The sequence below is a fragment of the Sceloporus occidentalis genome, unplaced genomic scaffold (genome assembly GCF_023333645.1).
Source record: "Sceloporus occidentalis isolate IW3139 unplaced genomic scaffold, rSceOcc1.0.p SCAF_12, whole genome shotgun sequence".
Lineage (NCBI taxonomy): Eukaryota > Metazoa > Chordata > Lepidosauria > Squamata > Phrynosomatidae > Sceloporus > Sceloporus occidentalis.
This window is the reverse complement of record NW_028316992.1, coordinates 2,510,187-2,528,514: the sequence shown is the minus strand read 5'-3', so window position 1 is coordinate 2,528,514 and position 18,328 is coordinate 2,510,187.

Genomic DNA, 18,328 nt, shown 5'->3' with positions numbered 1-18,328 from the left:
CCCTCTAGTCTCCATTGCACTTGTTTCATCACTGCCAGCTACCTATTGAGCCAGGAGACTTGTTTGGCTCCATTTCTTAGGATGGGATACTTAGAAGCAGTCATGCCCACCACTCTGGCCATTTCCCTATTCCAGAGATCAGCCAGGGCTTTGACAGGATCACCTGCTAAGGCAACATGAAACTCCCTGAGACCTATCAGAAATACATCTGGATCCATGGGTCTCCTGGGGCAGACCACCTTTAGAGTGACTCTTAACCCTACCAGGTAGTGATCAGTCCATGACAACAGAACTACAGAGAGTTCCTCCACACTTAGATCACCATCATTCTGCCCCAAACAGAAAACAAGGTACAGAGTGTGTCCTGAAACATGGGTAGTTCCAGATATTACTTGAGACAACCCTATGGTTGTCAGAGCAAACATGTAGTCCTGAGCTGCTCACAACAGAGCAATCTCCACATGGATGTTGAACTCCCTCAATACAACAAGCTGAGGGGATTCCAATGCCACAACTGAGACCAACTCAGCCAGCTCAGGAAAGGAGACTGTTGAGCAGTGGGGTGTGTGGCACACCAACAGAATCCCTATTCTGTCCTGGCCATCCACCTTTAAATGGACACACTATGGGACAGGAAACCTGTAAGGGAGATGGAATGCAAATAGACCACTGAAACTCCACATGTCCATCTCCCAGACCTTGCCTGCTGCTTCACAAGGGACCCAAGTGGACAAAGCTGGGAGAGACTGACCCCCCCCCCCCCCTTCTCCCAGCTTCATCCAACATGTCTCCATAATACAAGCCAGGTTGGCATGCTCCTCCAGGATCAAGTCCTGAATCAGTGATGTTTTTTTCATTCACTGACCTGGCATTCCTGGATGGAACTATGACAATGAAAGTGGAATCATAGAACTATAATTCTGTAGTGTGAATTGAGCTTCCAATAAAGCCTTTCTAGACATCTGGGTAATTTTCCTTTCACCCTATGACATTATAGCACTACAATTCAATTTAAATTGTCATGGTTCCATCCTCTGGAATCCTGGGATCTACAGTTTAGGGGGGCATTTAGATTTTCAGCCACATAGCTCCTCTGGGGCCTCAGACCAAACTACAAATCCCAGGATTCCATTGAATGCAGACACTTCAGTTAAGGTGGAATCTATAGTGTGAATGAGCTTTTAGAGAGAGGTAAGGAACACAGGACTTCCTTGCTTTATTTCTCATGTATACGAAATATAGCTGCCTTGAGTCTCCCCTCTGGCAGAGTATAAAGTAATATAATTTGGTACAATACATTGTAGGGAATAGCATCATAATTTAAGTGGACATGCTGGCCCATAAAAAACAGTGGATCCCCTGCAGATATGAAGGTCCGACTGTAAATACATAGACCCACTGGAGAGTCTTTATAAGTTTCAGCAAGAAAGAAACCTTGTGCACTGTAGCAAGCTGCTGCTCTACTAGGAGAACTGGAGATTTGCATATAGCCCTTGTCTCCCACCTGGGGATGACCCATGAAAACTGGAGCCAAGTGCCGAGATCTGGCAGCCTTATGCCTGCAGTATACACTGAGGCAGTATAAGCATGCCTTGGGACCTGTCCTGGAGGACAGCCCTGGAAACTCAGAGGAAATATTATTAGCTCAATTAAGGGTGGCTTACTCAGCCTGGGATCTATCTCTATGTCTATGTAGGTGCAGAGGCAATGAGGACCACAGAGGCAGACTCTTAATGAACTGTATTTTATTTAAGGGGACAACATTCACACAGCACAATTACACACTCAAGCACACAAGAACTGAGAAATAAAGAGGTTATCATGAAACAGACTTTAGGCTTTCCAACGGCGATACGTTACTTAATGAAAGTTGCTCCTTCTGGGAAGGGGAACTCTGTTGCTCCCATAGCAATGTGGGATGGCGAGCAAGCGAGGGAACTTAGCAACAGGAAGACCGACAGAGATTCTGCCTGCAACCAAGCTAACTCCAAGGAACAAAAGAAAACTGAGAGTATAAATAGACTTTCTGGACCCTGCAAAGTCCGAGGGGGTGTGTCAGTGACCGACTAGCTATCCTTTTGATATATATGGGTGACACTTTGATAGAGCTTCTTCCAAAGGTTAATCAGAAGGTGTAAACGAACACATTCCTGCATCCAATGGTTTACCAGACCTGGCAGATTGGGATTACTGGGATGTTTATTTCCACCAGACTTAGGGTTGCAATAATTTGCTACCACCAAACCGGGACAAAACATAGAAAAAATGTAGGATGCAATGTAGGACAAAAGTAGGGCAAAGTTTGCCCAAAATGTAGGACATTCAAGAAAAATGGAGGACACAACCAACTAAAAGCCAGAAACATTAATAATTTTTTAAAAAAAATCAATATAAATCATTATTTACAAAAAAAAATCAAGGAGATTTTGACACCAGACAGAAGTACAGAACAACAAATATAATGAAAAATACATCTGTACCAACCTGTGAGATGCATCTGCCTCTGCTGGAGGAGGCCACTGGAGGACTCCTTGGCACAGCAGCCTCCCTGTGGAGGGCCCAGCCGGCCCACTAGGACCCTCGTGGCTCTCTCGCAGGTGGCGGAGCTGCAGAAGGAGGCCTCGTCATGGCAAGGCCTCCTTCTCTGGCCCCTCATGGCTCTGTTGCAGGCGGCGGAGCCATGGAAGAAGGCCTTGGGTTTTGGCCGCCACCGCTGCCACTGCCACCAGTCCGCTGCTGCCCATGAGGGAGCCGTGGCAAGGCCTCATTTTTGGGGGGCTAGCCAGCCAGCTAGGCCCCTCCTTGCAACTCCCTTGCGGGCAGCGGAGGACTGGCGGCGGCCAAAACCCGGGAAATTTTAAAATGCAGGAAGGGCTGGTAACTATGTAATAGCAGCCTTGTGACTGCTAATTGAGCACATGGAATTTTATGCAATGACAAGAAGGACCCATGTACAAACGCTGCATTGCCACATAATCAAACCTCACTCCACCCATATGTATCCCACTGAATTTAAAAGGAAGTAGCCATAGCAAATACATTTCTATACCAGTTATCAGTACACTTAAGCATTCCCTAGTGGTTTACAATGTGTAAGCCAATTGCCTCCAACAAGCTGGTACTCATTTTAGTGACCTATGGAAGGATGAAAGGCTGAATGGATCCTGTAGTCTTGCCTGGGATCAAACTCACAACCAGCATTTAACCACTGCATTACCAGGGCTCCTAACAAAACAACAGTGGAGTGGGACCCTTAGAATATGTTAGATCAGTGGTACTCAAACCTTTTATCCTTGGGACTTCCACTTACATCTACACATGGACATCTTGCCCCCTCCCCCCCAATCGACATAGTATATGAAAAATGTTTTGTTTATTTAGTGTACATATTTTCATTTACACATTCATGTATATTCATATTTTAACATTTTATAAGGAAATAACGTTGTCCAAATTAGAGCAGTTGTACTGAAGTAGAGTCAACATTTAACTCAACACATGTGTAAATTTTACACATAAAAAGTGTCAGAAGAGAAGGAGTAGGAGGGATCAGGGCCTCCAAGTCTCATCCTCCCTGAGAGTCCCACTCCACTGTTTGAGAACCACTGCTTCAGATTATTCTCTGCTTGTTTCCTGAGTAAGTCACAAAATTTCAATTTTAGGCTTATTTGTATCAGTGTACCCAAGGCAGCTTCTAAGAACATTCTGTAAGTTTGATACCAAGAGATGCTCTGAAGGATATCAAGGACGAGATCAGTCAGTCTCATAGGTATGTGGTGTTTACAGTCTTTGATATCTATACTCTAGGTCCTTGGTATCCACTAGGAGTTTAGTTCCAGGGCCCCCCATAGATATCAAAATTTGTGAATCTTCCAATCCCATTATATACAATGGTGTAGTAAATTTGTGGAAGTGTTTGGGGGGAGAGGGGAATATTTTCAAACTGTGGATGGTTGGATCCATGGCTGCAGAATCTATGGATATGGAGAGCTGACATGTATGACTTTTAAAGTTCTCAGAGTATCATGCCCTGATAGCCCTGGGTCACTCTGTAGTTCTTTCAGAGATTCAGTAAAACAGTTAATTATCTATCCAACCTCTGGAGTTTTAGCCGTGGTTGGCAAGATGTCAAAAAGCTCAGCAAAAGTATTTGTACTGCTTTGCTTGTTGCTCAAAGATGTAATTCATCTAGGTCTACTTTTTATACTCCTAATTGCCTTATTATCTTCCTTAGTGCTGTGGTTGGACCTTTGAAACACATTGTTGCCTCCTAGCCTCGAGGGAGAAAAAGATCTTTTTATAATATGAAGGTCATAAGTCAAACTGACCTCTCAGAAGCAGTTCTAATCAAGGCCTTCCCTTTGGGCTTTACTTTCTCACAGGCTCTATTTTTATTTAAGAATTAAATGAAGCCATCTTTTCCGAATCTCTCTCCCTGCTTTATAAGTGTTCCTATTAAACCTGGGGGTAACTCACAATTTCATGGTGTCACAGGTCAGCTTCCTTTGCGATATGTATGTGTGTTTGGGAATGTGTGAATCTCTCTTGGAGTGAATCTGCACTGTAGAAATAATGCAGTTTGATCCTACTTTAAGTGCTATTTTTTCATCCTATGGAAACCTGGGATTTGGACTTTCACAAGGTCTTTAGCCTTCTCTGCCAAAGCGTGCCGGAGCCCCACAAAACTACAGATCCAGGATTCTGTAGGATAACAGTTAAATTGGTGTCAAACTGCATAATTTCTACAATGTAGATGCACCCTTGGTGTTTTTACACATGGTGAAGTAGATTAAGATTGATAATAATAGAATTAGAAGGCATCCCAAAGGCCATTTTGTCCAATCCCTTGCTAAGGCATGCCTCACAGGCAGCCATCTAACCTCTACTTTGATACTTCTAATAAAGGATAGTTCATCATCTTCCAAGAAACTTTTACCAACTTTTTGTCTCTTCAAAAACCAGAGATCTGCAACCTGAATCTTAATGGAAGAAACATCCACTTCACTTTTAAGACTTCTAAATGCAGGAGCTTATTTAGAATACCAGAGTTGAATGGAACCCAGACTCCTTGTATGTAAAAATCTTCTCCTGGTTACTCAAAACTCTCTTTACTCCAGCGGTGTAATTTTGGGTGGAAAGCGAAGGACTGTCACTGTGTTGCTGTCACTGTTAAACAATTTTAAAAATCTTGGCAAGCTACTGAAAATTGTGCATAGCCCTAAGAGTAGATAGAGCTCAGGCCTCTAAGGGGAGGATATCCCACATCTGGGAGACCACAGTGGAGAAGATCCTAACCCAGGTCCTCACACATTGTATTGCTGTCACTGGCGAGACCCACAAGAGACCCTGTGCTTAGAAGAAAGAAAACAAAGGCTAGCACTTCCTTGCCTGTCAGCAGATATTGTTCTGTTCTCTCTCTTTTTGGCTTACATGAATACTAATCGCATGAAAGGATGCGTTACTGTCATAAATCTGCATATCCCAATCATCAAGGGACCCTAATCAAATAGAAAATATATAGTATGCTATAGCGTACAACTTTTGACAGTAGCTGTTGTGAAAATCTTTGTTGATAATGCTATGTTGAAACGAAGCCTCTAGAGCAATTGATTCAACAGAAGTGGCACCACAGAGTATTTACAAACATACCATCTGCTGAGCAAAGTGGCTCATCTTTCAAAAGTCATCAGATTCCAGATTTGTGATCTGAAGTGAAAATTGAAGTAGTTATGATGGAGAATCTCACACAGGCTTAGAGACAGGAGGTATTATGTGAGCAAAGTAAAGAGACTCTGGACTAGAAACCTAAGAAGGAAGAGTGATATTCAAGTTAAAGAACCTCAAAGGCAATGCTATTGAAAGGGGTATGCATACTAAGCAATATAGTAGTTACCAATGTGTTTTTGGACCCAATTGAAAGTTGCTGGTTGTTATTAATTTTAAAGCTATAAATGGGCAGAATATTCAAAGAACTGTTGCATTCCTACAAATCATTCCTAGCCCCACAATTAACAATAGAGAACCAGTTCATAGTAAGATCTTTTGGCTTGGCCAAAACAAGATACAGGTTTGTTTCTGGCTTGGTCCCATCTCTATGAAATATCCTACTTGGTTGTTCCATGATGCATTTAACTGAATCTTCTTATACTTTTGCTGTTGTGGCTTCTTTTGCTTTATGTTGTTCTAATTAATGGCATATTACATTTTATGTTTCACTTTCAGTAAATTGCTTCTGGGAGGCTTTGCCTTGAGATGCAGTTTAAGTGTACTTTAAATAAATGAATGGATAACACTTAAAGACAAGGTGGATTAATAGCATATGAGTAGAGATGAGGGTACATCTATACTGTAGTAATAATATACTTTGACACCACTTTAAGAGCTGTAGTTCCATCCTATGAAATCCTGGGATTTTTAGTTTGCTTTCTCTACCAAAGAGTGCTGGTGGTTGGTTTCACAAAATGAAAAATCCCAAAATTCTGTAGGATGGAATCATGGCAGTTAAAGTGGTATCAAACTGCATTATAAAACACATTACGCATTATAAAAGCATAATAAAACAACCATCGTTTGAGCATCTTTTGACATAACTCCTTTAGATTTCCTGGGATGTTCCCTGCTTTTCTATTTCTATTGCTTTTTTCAATTTCTGTTGCCTACACAGACTGGTAGTGGCTCTCTACAACATCAGATGTTCTTCTATCCCTCCTTTAAAGGCCGATGTTACATATTGTAATATGTACATGGACAAACAGCCGCCAAGGGAGTTTGTGCTTTTCATGTTTCTCATTTTTCCCTTCAAGGTTCTCTAGAGTCCAACTCCCTCAGGCCAGAATATGGCAGTTAAGCTTGGGAATAAAGCACTCATTTGTTCTTAAAGGCCTTTCATCATCCTTGTATTCATCTCATTACATATGGTTCGTGCATGGTAGAAAAAAAGTAAAACATCCAGTTAAATTAGTTAAAAGCAAAGCTAAAATATCCAATCTGTGCTCAATGTGGAATTATTTCATCTCAGATAACTGATAAGAACAAGAGAAATGTCTGAGGCACCCTTTTGCTTAACTAGGAACTACTTGATTGTTACAAAGCTATTCTGAAAATCCAAGGCAAAATTTTGATGGGTGCAATGAGTGTTAAAATGAGCTCATAGCATTTCTGCTACCTCGATGCAGTATGTATAAAACATGTCTCCATGTGTGGCAAAACAGCTACAAATCATCCTAAACAGAGAAGTACAGGAAGAAAACAAAAAAGGTGGTACACGGGTAGAGAAAAAGCAATAGCCAAGCAGCCTGTTGTAACAGAATACACAACTTAGTGGAAAAATATTGAAAAATATTTTTGAAATGTATACAATATTTGAATGGGGATATTTGACTGTGATGGATGCTGGCCCAGCCAAAGAAAATGGTGCGGAGCCTCTGCCCCTCTCCCCCTACCCCACTGCAGACAACAAGGCAAGTCTGGGTCTGTATCTTCCTGGGATGCATAATGGATAGCAAGCTCTTTTCTAACTGGAAATACTTCTTTGTAAGACCCTCATTTAGTGGTGTGTCCCCTGATTTCAAGAGAGGGGCACGGGGATTGTGAATGATGGGTACCAAACAGCAATGATGTACCAAACACCTTGTTTAGTGCAGAGATGCAAACTCCAAATTGTGGTTGCAGGCCATCACTTGCTTGTTGGTCCTAGACAGACAACAACAGGCAACTATGCTTGTATCATGTGTTTACCAGTGGGCCATACCTTCCTGCCTGCATCACAATTTCTTCACCCGGGCTTTACATTGTGAGTTAAATGGGTTGTGCCTTAAATATCATTCTCTGCACAGGAAAATTCTATTTCCTATGCAAAACACCATGTGCAAATTTTGTGCAGAATAAGTATTGAACTGCGAATAGGCTTTGAGAACTGTGCATGTTCTGAAATTTTTCACACACCAAGAAGAAAATTGCCAAAATAACTTGTTGCTTCATTCAGGGGGAAAATGTAGTGATGAAATCCTTTCCCACCTGACAAACAGTCAGATACTTCCTCATTCCAGAAGCTTTCTCCTCCTTGAATAAAGCCAGTGTTACTCTTGCAATCGGTGTTAATAGAAGACAGCACAACTTTCCTATTTGCTTCTCCTTGTTTACTAATCCTCTGTATCATACGCTTCTCAGTCAAAAAGGAGCATTTTGGTATCAAGGTGCTAGGGAGATACTCAACATGGCAGCAGGAATGAGCCTTGTACGTTTATTATACCTAAATTAATTGTACCTTTTGGCTACTGTTTGACACTCCTTTAACTGTCATGGCTCTATTCTATGGAATCCTGGGATTTGTAGTTTGTTGTGGCACTAGGGAATGCTGACAATGAAGGCTAAATATCTACAAATCTCAGAACTCCCTAGCATTGTGCCATGGCAGTTAAAGTAGTATCAAACTGCATTAATTCTGCAGTGTAGATGCAGCCAAAGACAAAGAAAACTGCCATGCACAAAGTCCATCCTTTACTCTAGCCAACTCAGAACTGGCTGCACTCTGTCAGCAGACAAAATTCATCCAGCCCTTTCTGGAGATTCATGGAGTTGAACTTAGTATCTTCTGCACAAAAGCTATACTTTGTTTCTGAGCTACAGCTGGACATGGTTTCACATGGGGCAGTGGCTCCATGCAGTGGCCATAATATGAAAGAGCTGATCTCCACATAGGTTACACAGTCTACTCTAAGCCATGTTTCTGGAACTAGTATCGCAACTCTCTCCATATAACTAGCTCTCTTACAGCCACCATCTTGAGCTGCCTTAATACTTGGTAGATATGATGTAAGAATATTTTACAACTACATTGAATTGTATTAAATGCACGTGGTATGCATTCCTCACTCTACACCCTTGTCATAATGTAGTAAAATTCATTGAAATTCAGTGATTGTTTGGAAAAACAGGAGGAAGGGGTAAAATAGAGGTAACGTGGAACATATGAATATTCAAACAGACCATAACAAAAACAAAAGCAAAGCAATCTAAACTTGTCTTCTAGCAAAATTGCTAAACTGATGCAAACATTACTATTTCCCCTTCCTCCCCACCACCACTACAAAAAGCATTGTGGTTCTAGTTCTATTCCTTTAGTCTCAGCATGATGAAATTCAGTGAGTGAGTATCAACTAACAAAGGAAGAAATGCTGATATTAATTATTCACCTGTCTCATGGGCTTACAAGCACTCAGCTCTTGCACACATCCCAGATAAATTATTTAACACTTCATAATTCAACAGAGATACAGTTTGACTGAGGAACACACAGTTCAGTGAGCAATTGGGGGGCAATGGCTGTAAAGCATGTTGTGGGTGCCTTTTTGATATCAGTACTAAAGAACACATGTATATGTGTATGCCTTCAAGTCGCCTGTTGAATTATGGTGACTCCATGAATTTCCAAGGGCTTTCTTAGACAAGGAATACTCAGAGGTGGTTTTCCCAGTTCCCTTTCTCTGAAATTTAGCCTACATCAAATGTAAGCATAATACAGTCAGCCCCCTGTATTCACAGAGTCTTTATCCACAGGTTCAACCATCAACGGCTTGAAAATGTTTTTTTAAGCACACATTAATTTTGCCATTTTCTACAAGGGCACCATTTTAGCACTGTGTAAATTTACAGCGCTTTATAAATAAAGGTTAATAATAATAATAATACTATGCCATTGTATTTAATGGGACGTGAGCAACCATGGGGAGGGAGGTCATCCTGGAACCAAACCCCAGTGGATACCAAGGTTCCACTGTACACACAATGTACACACAAAGAATCTAGTATAGATATCCATTTCTTTTTTACTCTGTATCATTTACTTTTGCTACTGATCTTTATTTATCCTGGTCCCAAACACAGTTAACAATAGTTATTTGTGGGGGTTTTGGGCTATGTGACCGTGTTCTAGAAGAGTTTATTCCTGACGTTTCGCCAGCATCTGTGGCTGGCATCTTACAGTTAACCATATTAAAGCTCCAGCAGTCCCACCACGGGGAAATCTTATTCCATCATCCCTCTGGTTTCTGAAGTTTCAGCAGCCATTGTCTATACTTCTTTGGAACCCATGCAGAGTAGAAACATAAACCAGAACCCTGTTGCTGGTCTCTAGACCTGTGAAATTCCTGGCTGTGCCACAAGTTTACATAGGAAAATACTGATACTAATACTTTCTCATGCAAGCAGTTTTCTTTTCAGTGCAACAGGATGGTTTCAGGGTGGCTGGCCCACAGACACAACTCTGTGCCATCCCTGAACCAGAATGACCAGAAAGGGAGGGGTGACATTGGGGAACTACTAGCTTCACTGTCCCCATCATCAGTATAAGTACATTGGCAGAACTTTATGCTCTGCAGCTTAAAACAGGATGGCAGCCATGTTTTTTTTCCCTAAAATGAAAACAGTTTCTTAGGATTATGCTCCCAACCCTGTCTTCTTTACTTTTTCTCTATTCCAGCAGAATTATAGTGTATGTAATGCCAGTAAGCATCAAACTGTAGCAACAGGTCCATTGGCTGCCAATCCATTTCCAGGCAAAATTCAAACTGCTGGTTTTGACATATAAAGCCTTATACAATTTGAGTCCTGGTTACCTGAAGGACTCTATCACCCTTTCTGAACCCACTAGAGTTCTAGGATTGTCTGGAGAGGCCTTTCTCTCTTTCTCACCACCTTCTCATGCTTCTTTAGTGGAAACAGGGAGAGGGCCTTCTAGGTGGCTGCTCCTGGAACTCCCTCCCTAGAGAGGTCAGGATGGACCTGTTCTCCTTTCGATGGCAGATAATTATTACTATTTTTTGTGCCATCACGCTTTTGAAACTGATGAGGGATTAGCTTTTAAATGTTGTGCTAGTTGAAATTTCTTTATATTTTTTATAAATTTTTAATATTTTAATGCATAGTTGTTTTAGCTCTTCAATTTTTATGTTTTAAATGTTTAATATACTTTTAAATGATTTTGTATTGCTTTTAAACTGTACTGTTTTAAGGTTGTTGTTAGCCACCTTGAGTCCCTGTTTTGGGAGAAAGGCAGGAGAGAAGTAAAGAATAATCATAATCATAATAGCAGCATGCCACAGGCAACTGTTTTTAAAGTTTGCTCTCCAGCTACCATTATAAGCCTCTGAACACATTTAAAAAGCTAACTGTGGGGCAATACAGACAGGGGGCTAGGAGCCACCCCTGTAAGCCCCACGTATGTGCTGCAGCATCCTCATGCTGCAGCACAGAGGCGCTCTCCAAAAGGAGCCCTTATGTCACGAGGCTGTGCCTCGTGTGGATGGGGCCACAGCCTTGTGACATAAGTACGGCAATATTAGGGCTCAGTGCATATGGATACTGAGCACCCATTGAGCCCAAATATTGCTGCTAATGCATGCTGGGTCGTGAATTTTTAGACATGGAATATATGGGAATCTATATTTCAATACTGTGATGGGGAAATGTAGTAGCTAAGGAAGGTATTGAGATCATACTGAATTTGTCCAGAACAGTATAGTCTAGTTCAGAGATGGATAAATATATCAGTCAAGGATCGCATGAAGCCCCCAACTCCATCCATTTTGTGCCATCCTTGGAGTCTGTAAGGGTTAGTAATGGAGGGGAATTCACACAATGGTTACTTTTAAATAAAGCATTTCCACATTAGAACAAGATTGTAGGGAATGCATGCATTGCCTAAGAGCACTCTGGAAGCATCCTGGAAGAGTTAATTGGCTTGAAAAAAGAAAGAGTGTAGTTTTCATGCAATCCTGTTTTAATGAAGAACTGCATTGTTTAAATGTAAGATTTGGATGTTGTTGTTTTTTTTTTTTTTTTTTTGTTGTGGCACTACTGAATTTTGTAGGGTATGTTTGCAACCTCTGGTGCTTTGACAAGGTGGCAAGGTGGTCCATGATTCCTAGAACTTGGTAAACTGTAATTGCCAAATCCCAATAGTTGCTATCCTTTTAAAAAGAAGAAGAAAAAGGAGGAGGAGCCACCACTACAGATCCTGGGACATTCTATATTTACAGAATCTACTTTACTACCTAGCTATGGGAGACATTCCTTAACTATCTCAAAATACTAAAGTCATTATTATTATTATTATTATTAGTCTGGAAGTTATGAAGAGGCTTGCCTTCCTTCCTCCCTCCCTCCCTTCCTTCCTCCCACATAAATGGTCATTATGGTCATATTTTGCACATGGCCACATACACAAAATAGTCTATTCATTCATGCAACAATCCTCCTTCCTGATAATTTCCTTTTCTGGCAGCATCTCCCCATGGACTGCTGCTATGAAGAATTCCTGGACATCCTCTATCTATCTATCTATCTATCTATCTATCTATCTATCTATCTATCTATCTGATATAGCTATATTTCCACAGGGAGTGTAGAACTCTGCCCCTGGGAACTTCAAAAGAGCTCCTCTATGGCATGCATGGTGTGTGTGTGTTGCAAATGGTGTGTAGACATTTGGACTCTAGCCAAGTGCAGGAAACAACTGTTACTTTTCTTCAAAAATGAAATAATTATAAAGAAAAATGTCTGTGGTATATTCCCTGGTCTAGATAAGAAATCTTAGATTTCTGTCATAGTTTGAAAACCATACTGCATCTTGGAAGAAGACCCATGATCACCATAAATAATAATGTGATCTTCCATTACAATACATGAGAGAAGTTCCATTTACTTTCAGTATGTAAACCTTCTGCCATGTTCACACATGTCCTTTCTCTTCTTTTTCTCCACTGACCAGTAGATTTTTTTTAAACTGCATTAAAATGTCCCATACATATGCATATTTAAATAGGTATTTTAAATATCTTTTCCTCAAGATATGTATTTATAACTGTATCTTCTGTTGAAACATAGGACTCTTCTAGATAAAGCAAAAGCATCGGTGGGGTTTGTGTGGTATTTGTTGCTGTATTTTGTTTTTTAAGATTCAGATTATTTTCTTGAAATTCCTGGCAAAACTCCAAAATCCAAAAATCTTGGAAGTTCTTCACTCCTATTTTATGTCATCAGATCACTGCTTCAAGTAACTCAGTATTATTTAATGGCTATCCAGATTTTCATACAGGAGCGTTTTCTAGTTTTACCCAGTGATGCAGAATTGAACCTGGGACCTTATCACTTGCAAAGCATGTGTTCTACTACTGAGCAAAGACCCCTCCTGTTATGTCTACCCAAAGCCAAGCCACTTGGATAAATGAAGCTGTGTCAAGACAGTCAATAATGCAAGTAGTGGAAGAAAGGAAGTGTGAAAGGGGAAAGTATGAGTAATGTCGTATTATTAAGAACAGATGAGAGGGCTTCTTATCCCAGTAGAAGGCACTTTATTCAATTAATTAACATTAAAATATAAATCTTGCACATATTTTCAAGGCATGTTCACAAAATCCCCCCTCCAACTCCTATCAAAGTATATCCTTTACACATTCCTGGCACTACATCAAGGTTAAGTTAAAAGCAGCACTTGAAGGCAAGTTGCATGTGGCATAGGGCACAACAAGGCTCATTAGCCAATGGTGGGTCTTATGCGAAGGCCTTTAATGTGGTACAATGGCATTTTCCCCCAGTCTTCTATTAAAAAGGGCGGAAACGTTAATAATGTGGAAGTTTTATTACTCCTTTTCTTTTAAATAAATGTTCCTCTCTTTTTTTGTAGTGAAAGATTGCTGCTAGTTAGTGCCAAAGCTCAGGGATTTCCTTCACTCTAGGGATGACTGTAATTATTCACGGGGAAAAGGACCACAGCAGTAAACTGGCAATACATTAGGGTCTTAACCTTTGAGGCAGGAGGTGGCAAAATAGGTGTTAGCCGTCTTACCCACGTCCTTAAAAGCATAAACATGTGGTGAATCCATTACCTAAACTACAAAGAATGGGACCTCCCTAATAAACCTAGTTACTAGGTTAAGTAAATATTGGAAGCTTTCTTTTTAAGGCTAGCAGTGTAGCTCTTCTTTCTCCCTTCCCTTTTTTAAAAAAATAAATAAAAATAAATCACAAACATTTTTCACTTGTCAGTGCTGAACATTTGGAATCTATGAAATGAGATGGCCCTTCAAACAAACACGTTTGTTCAGTCTTTCTCGGCAGATTAATATACAAAGGTTCCATATATTACGTGAATTGTTTAAGAAGGCCCTTTCCTCGGTATATATTTGCTGGTGTCTCCGGCAGTGGAGGATATATCAGAACACTTTCATAAACTCAGCCAAGTTGTGGTACTTGATGGATTCCACCATCTGGGTTGTAGAACCAGTTTTCCTTGGAAAAAAGCAGCACTGCTTCTTCATAGGACAGCTTCTTGTTACTAGAAACAGGTTCATATAAAAAGGAAGGAGTAATAAAAAATTCAACTTTATGAATGTGTTAGACTTGAAGCAGGTTAGGAATACTAGCAGGGGTGTACCTATAGAAGGAAATAAGGGCATCATCCCACCAAGAATCCCCCCCCCCCACACACACACACACAAATGAAATTTTCCTTCAATCCTCAAATTTCTAACATTGTGGCAAGTGACATGTGGAAAATAATTCCCATCTATAACTCTTCTATTTGCTGTGTTCTTATTTCCTTGGCCACCTTGCCTGTCACTTTTCTTTGGACATCTAAACTGCATTTCTAATTGTTCAACTGAAATTGGAAGTTTGATCATTAGCTTGTGGGATTCCACAGGGGTCAATAATGTCCATGTGCTTTCCAGCGTCTGCATGATATTGCTGGAAGAGGTCATCTGGAGCATTAAGGTTGGGTGTCAACTCCTTTGCAAATGATGCCAAGGAGACTGAGGTAGTAGGGAACCACTGTTTGGATGCAGTAAAGGACTGAATGCAGGGGGACGGACTGAGGGTTAATCAAGAGAAGACAGAAGTGCTGGTGGTCAGTAGGAAAAGCAGCCTGATATTGGGACTAGAGTCTGCTTTGGTTGGGGTTGATTTTCCTCTGAAAGATCAGGTTTGTTTCTTGGGGAATGCTCTTTAACCTAGTGTTGCTTTAGGAAAACCAGGTTGCTATGGTGTCCAGGAGCACCTCTGCCCAGCTCCAGTTACTGCACCAGCTGTGTCCTTTCAGTCTGCTTCTAAGCTTAATTCAAAATGCTGATGTTGACCTTGTTGTTGTGTGCCTTCATTTCTGACTTATGGTGACCCTAAGCCGAACCTATCATGGCATTTTCATGACAAGATTTGTTCAGAGGAGGTTTGGCATTGCCTTCCCCTGAGGCTGAGAGTATGTGACTTGCCCCAAGTCACTCAGTAGGTTTCATGACTGAGCTGGAAATCAAACCCTGGTCTCCAGAGTTGCAGTCCAACACTCAAACCACTATATCATGGCCTACAAAGCCCTAAATGGCTTAGGCAGGGTGACCAGATGTGCTAACCACAAAAGGAAGACAAGGCACCGCAAAATGTTAGCCATTCAAGAAATATAAAAGCCAAAAATACTGATTGAAATATAAATTCATGCTTCTTAGTCATGTTCAAAATGGAGAACATTTTGGAATTCCTCCTAGACAGACGGTTGAAATGGAAGACATGTTCTGGAAAAGGAGGACACCTGGTCACCTTGGCCAAAATATCTGACAGTAACCTCCTCTTATATGGGACTGCTAGAAATTTGAGCTCTTCTGAGGAGGAGGCTCTGTTGCATGTTCCAGCACCTTGTGAAGTTAGGTTGGTGGCTACATGTAACCGGACTTTTTCTGTAGTAGAGTCTCTGCTGTGGAACTCTCTGGTCAAGGAAGTTAGGCTGGTCCCATCTCTTTTAAGCTTCCAGTAGGCAGCCAAAACAGTGCTGTTCTATATGGTATTTAGTGTTCGAAATTGATGTTTTTAATTGTTTCAAAACTGGAGTCTAAGATTGTGTTTAGACTGCTTTTAGGAATTTTTAAAGAGCTTTTAAATATGTTTTAGTATGTTATTATCTTTGTATTGATTTGTTTTTTATTTATCCATTGCCTCAGACAATGTATTGAGGAAATGTTTTTGTTTTCCTCCCACAGAATGAAAAGCAAATTTCTTCATTTTCTGTTTTCCTGATAATTACTTGTTCATTTGGGACTGGGCAAAGGATTCACCATCTCACTAGTGGATAAATCTGAAAACAGGGAAGGCATTAAAAAGAAAAAAAAATTAAAAACCAAGCCCTAAATGACAATTGTAGAACTAAAACTGCTATTGATTTACTGGACAATTTTCTCTGGAAAGAATCGGAAGTAAAATATCAAGTAGCATGTTTTTAAATGCAGGACTTTTTCCAAGCTATTGCGGAAAAAAAAGAAGAAAGTATCATTAATCATTACTTAGGATTTTTTGGATGGTGTTTTTTAATCTATACAAAGTTCTCCGAACTTCAGGGAGGAGAGGGAAGATGAAGGAAGTTGGGTAGGCAATTTGGCCAATAAGCCTTCATGTTTTATAATCCTATAGACACTTGGCCAATCATAGATCTCTTCTTGTCTTTGCTTATTATTGACTCTGGAGACCTGGATGGGCATGCCTACTTTTTGAAATGTCCAATGTTCCGGAAATTGTACTTTTCCAGCATAATGAGCATGTGCAACCCATGTGAAGAGGGAAACATGATGTGTGTGTGTGTGTGTGTGTGTGTGTTTAAAAAGGAGGGAATTATAACAACAGGTAAAACAACCAATAGAAACCTTTCCTTCACCTGTTTTTCCTCCATGTCTCATTCTAGCACTGGACAGGAATGAGTTGTCTAGTACTGTATTCCATTGGACTGTTGCTTAAGCAAAAGGGGCAGGAGGGGAACCTCTTATCTATGCCTTGAGGTTACCTTTTACCTCTCTTCTCTATTAGAAGGCCCCTCATCAATGATGCCTGCCCAGCATCCATCCTTTATGGACTTTCCATAAATGTGTAAAGGCTAGGGTCCCAAGTGTCTTCCTCTTATAAGTTTAATATCTTTGGTAGCCTGTTTTTATATGCCTACAAGGTTTAGAATTCACACAGATAGAGGCTTCTCTTGTAACAAATAAACACTTACTTTATTGAATAACATTTACCGAGATGTAACTTAGGTAGAATTGTCTTTTGTGGGTTTTTCAGGCTATGTGGCCACGTTCTAGAAGAGTTTCTTCCTGATATTTCACCTGCATCTGTGGCTGGCATCTTCTCTGATGATGCCAGCCACAAATGCAGGGAAAATGTCAGGAAGAAACTCTTCTAGAACATGGCCACATAGCCCAAAAAAACCCACAAAATACTATGGATGCCGGCCACGAAAGCCTTCGACTTCACATTAGGTAGAATAGTTCCAAGGTGGTATGACTACATAAATATAACAGTTGCAGGCATTTCCCAGTTTCCTCCTTACAATCTCCCATTCAATATCCTTCTTTCAACTCAATTTCCTTCACCTCTGTTTCTCACTCTAGCAAGACGGACAAACAGGATTTAAATGTTATTTAACACGAAGAAAACCCGGAAATGCCCAAAGTGTATCACATGATGTTGCAGTTAACGTGAAATATCGCAAAGTTAAACCACAGTTAAAGCAGAGAAAACCGGCAGCTTTTTACTTTTGGAATAACGCAAAAGTAAAAAGCTGCCAGTTTTCTCCACTTTAACTGCTGTTTAATTTTGTGTTATTTCATTTTGGAAGCAATTCGGTGTGATAATCCCCCTGAATTTGCAAGTTTTGTTTAAAATCCAATTTAATTTAAATCGTGTTTAACTCCCGTTTGCCCGCGGGATCTCACCAGTGTGATAAAGCTCTTAAGCTTCCCCCTCAACTGACTCTCCCCACTGCACTCCACTCAACTGCACTGAACTCCCCTGAACAGAACTCCACTGGACTGACTTCATAGTCACTCGCTACTCCCTTTTATATCCCAAGTAGAAGTCCTGGATGAGCGTGACATCATCTGAAAATCTTCACTATGATCACGTGATTATGCTGGGATTATGCCTTTTACTCCCAATTTTTTTCCTCATCTGAAAATCTCCATAGTCCTTCAGTCAAACCACTACGCCATGCTGGATTTTGCTTAATTCAGAGCAAAGTCAGGTTAAGAGCCAAAAAAACATGGAATCTCACAGAAATAGTGATATGTCCTCAGGACTTCCAGCACAGACTTTGAGGTGAATTCAGCATTTTCCTCCTGGTGTAAATAAGCCCTAAAACATGAAATTGGCAACATTTCCGACCTGCGTGCCATGGAAGATTAAAACTGCTCTTAATGTCAGCCTATAGACCCACAGATCATTAACCACAGCCCATTAATCATAGACCATAAGAGCTGGCCTTAAATACACTATCCTAATGTACTGGAGGCGTGGGGTA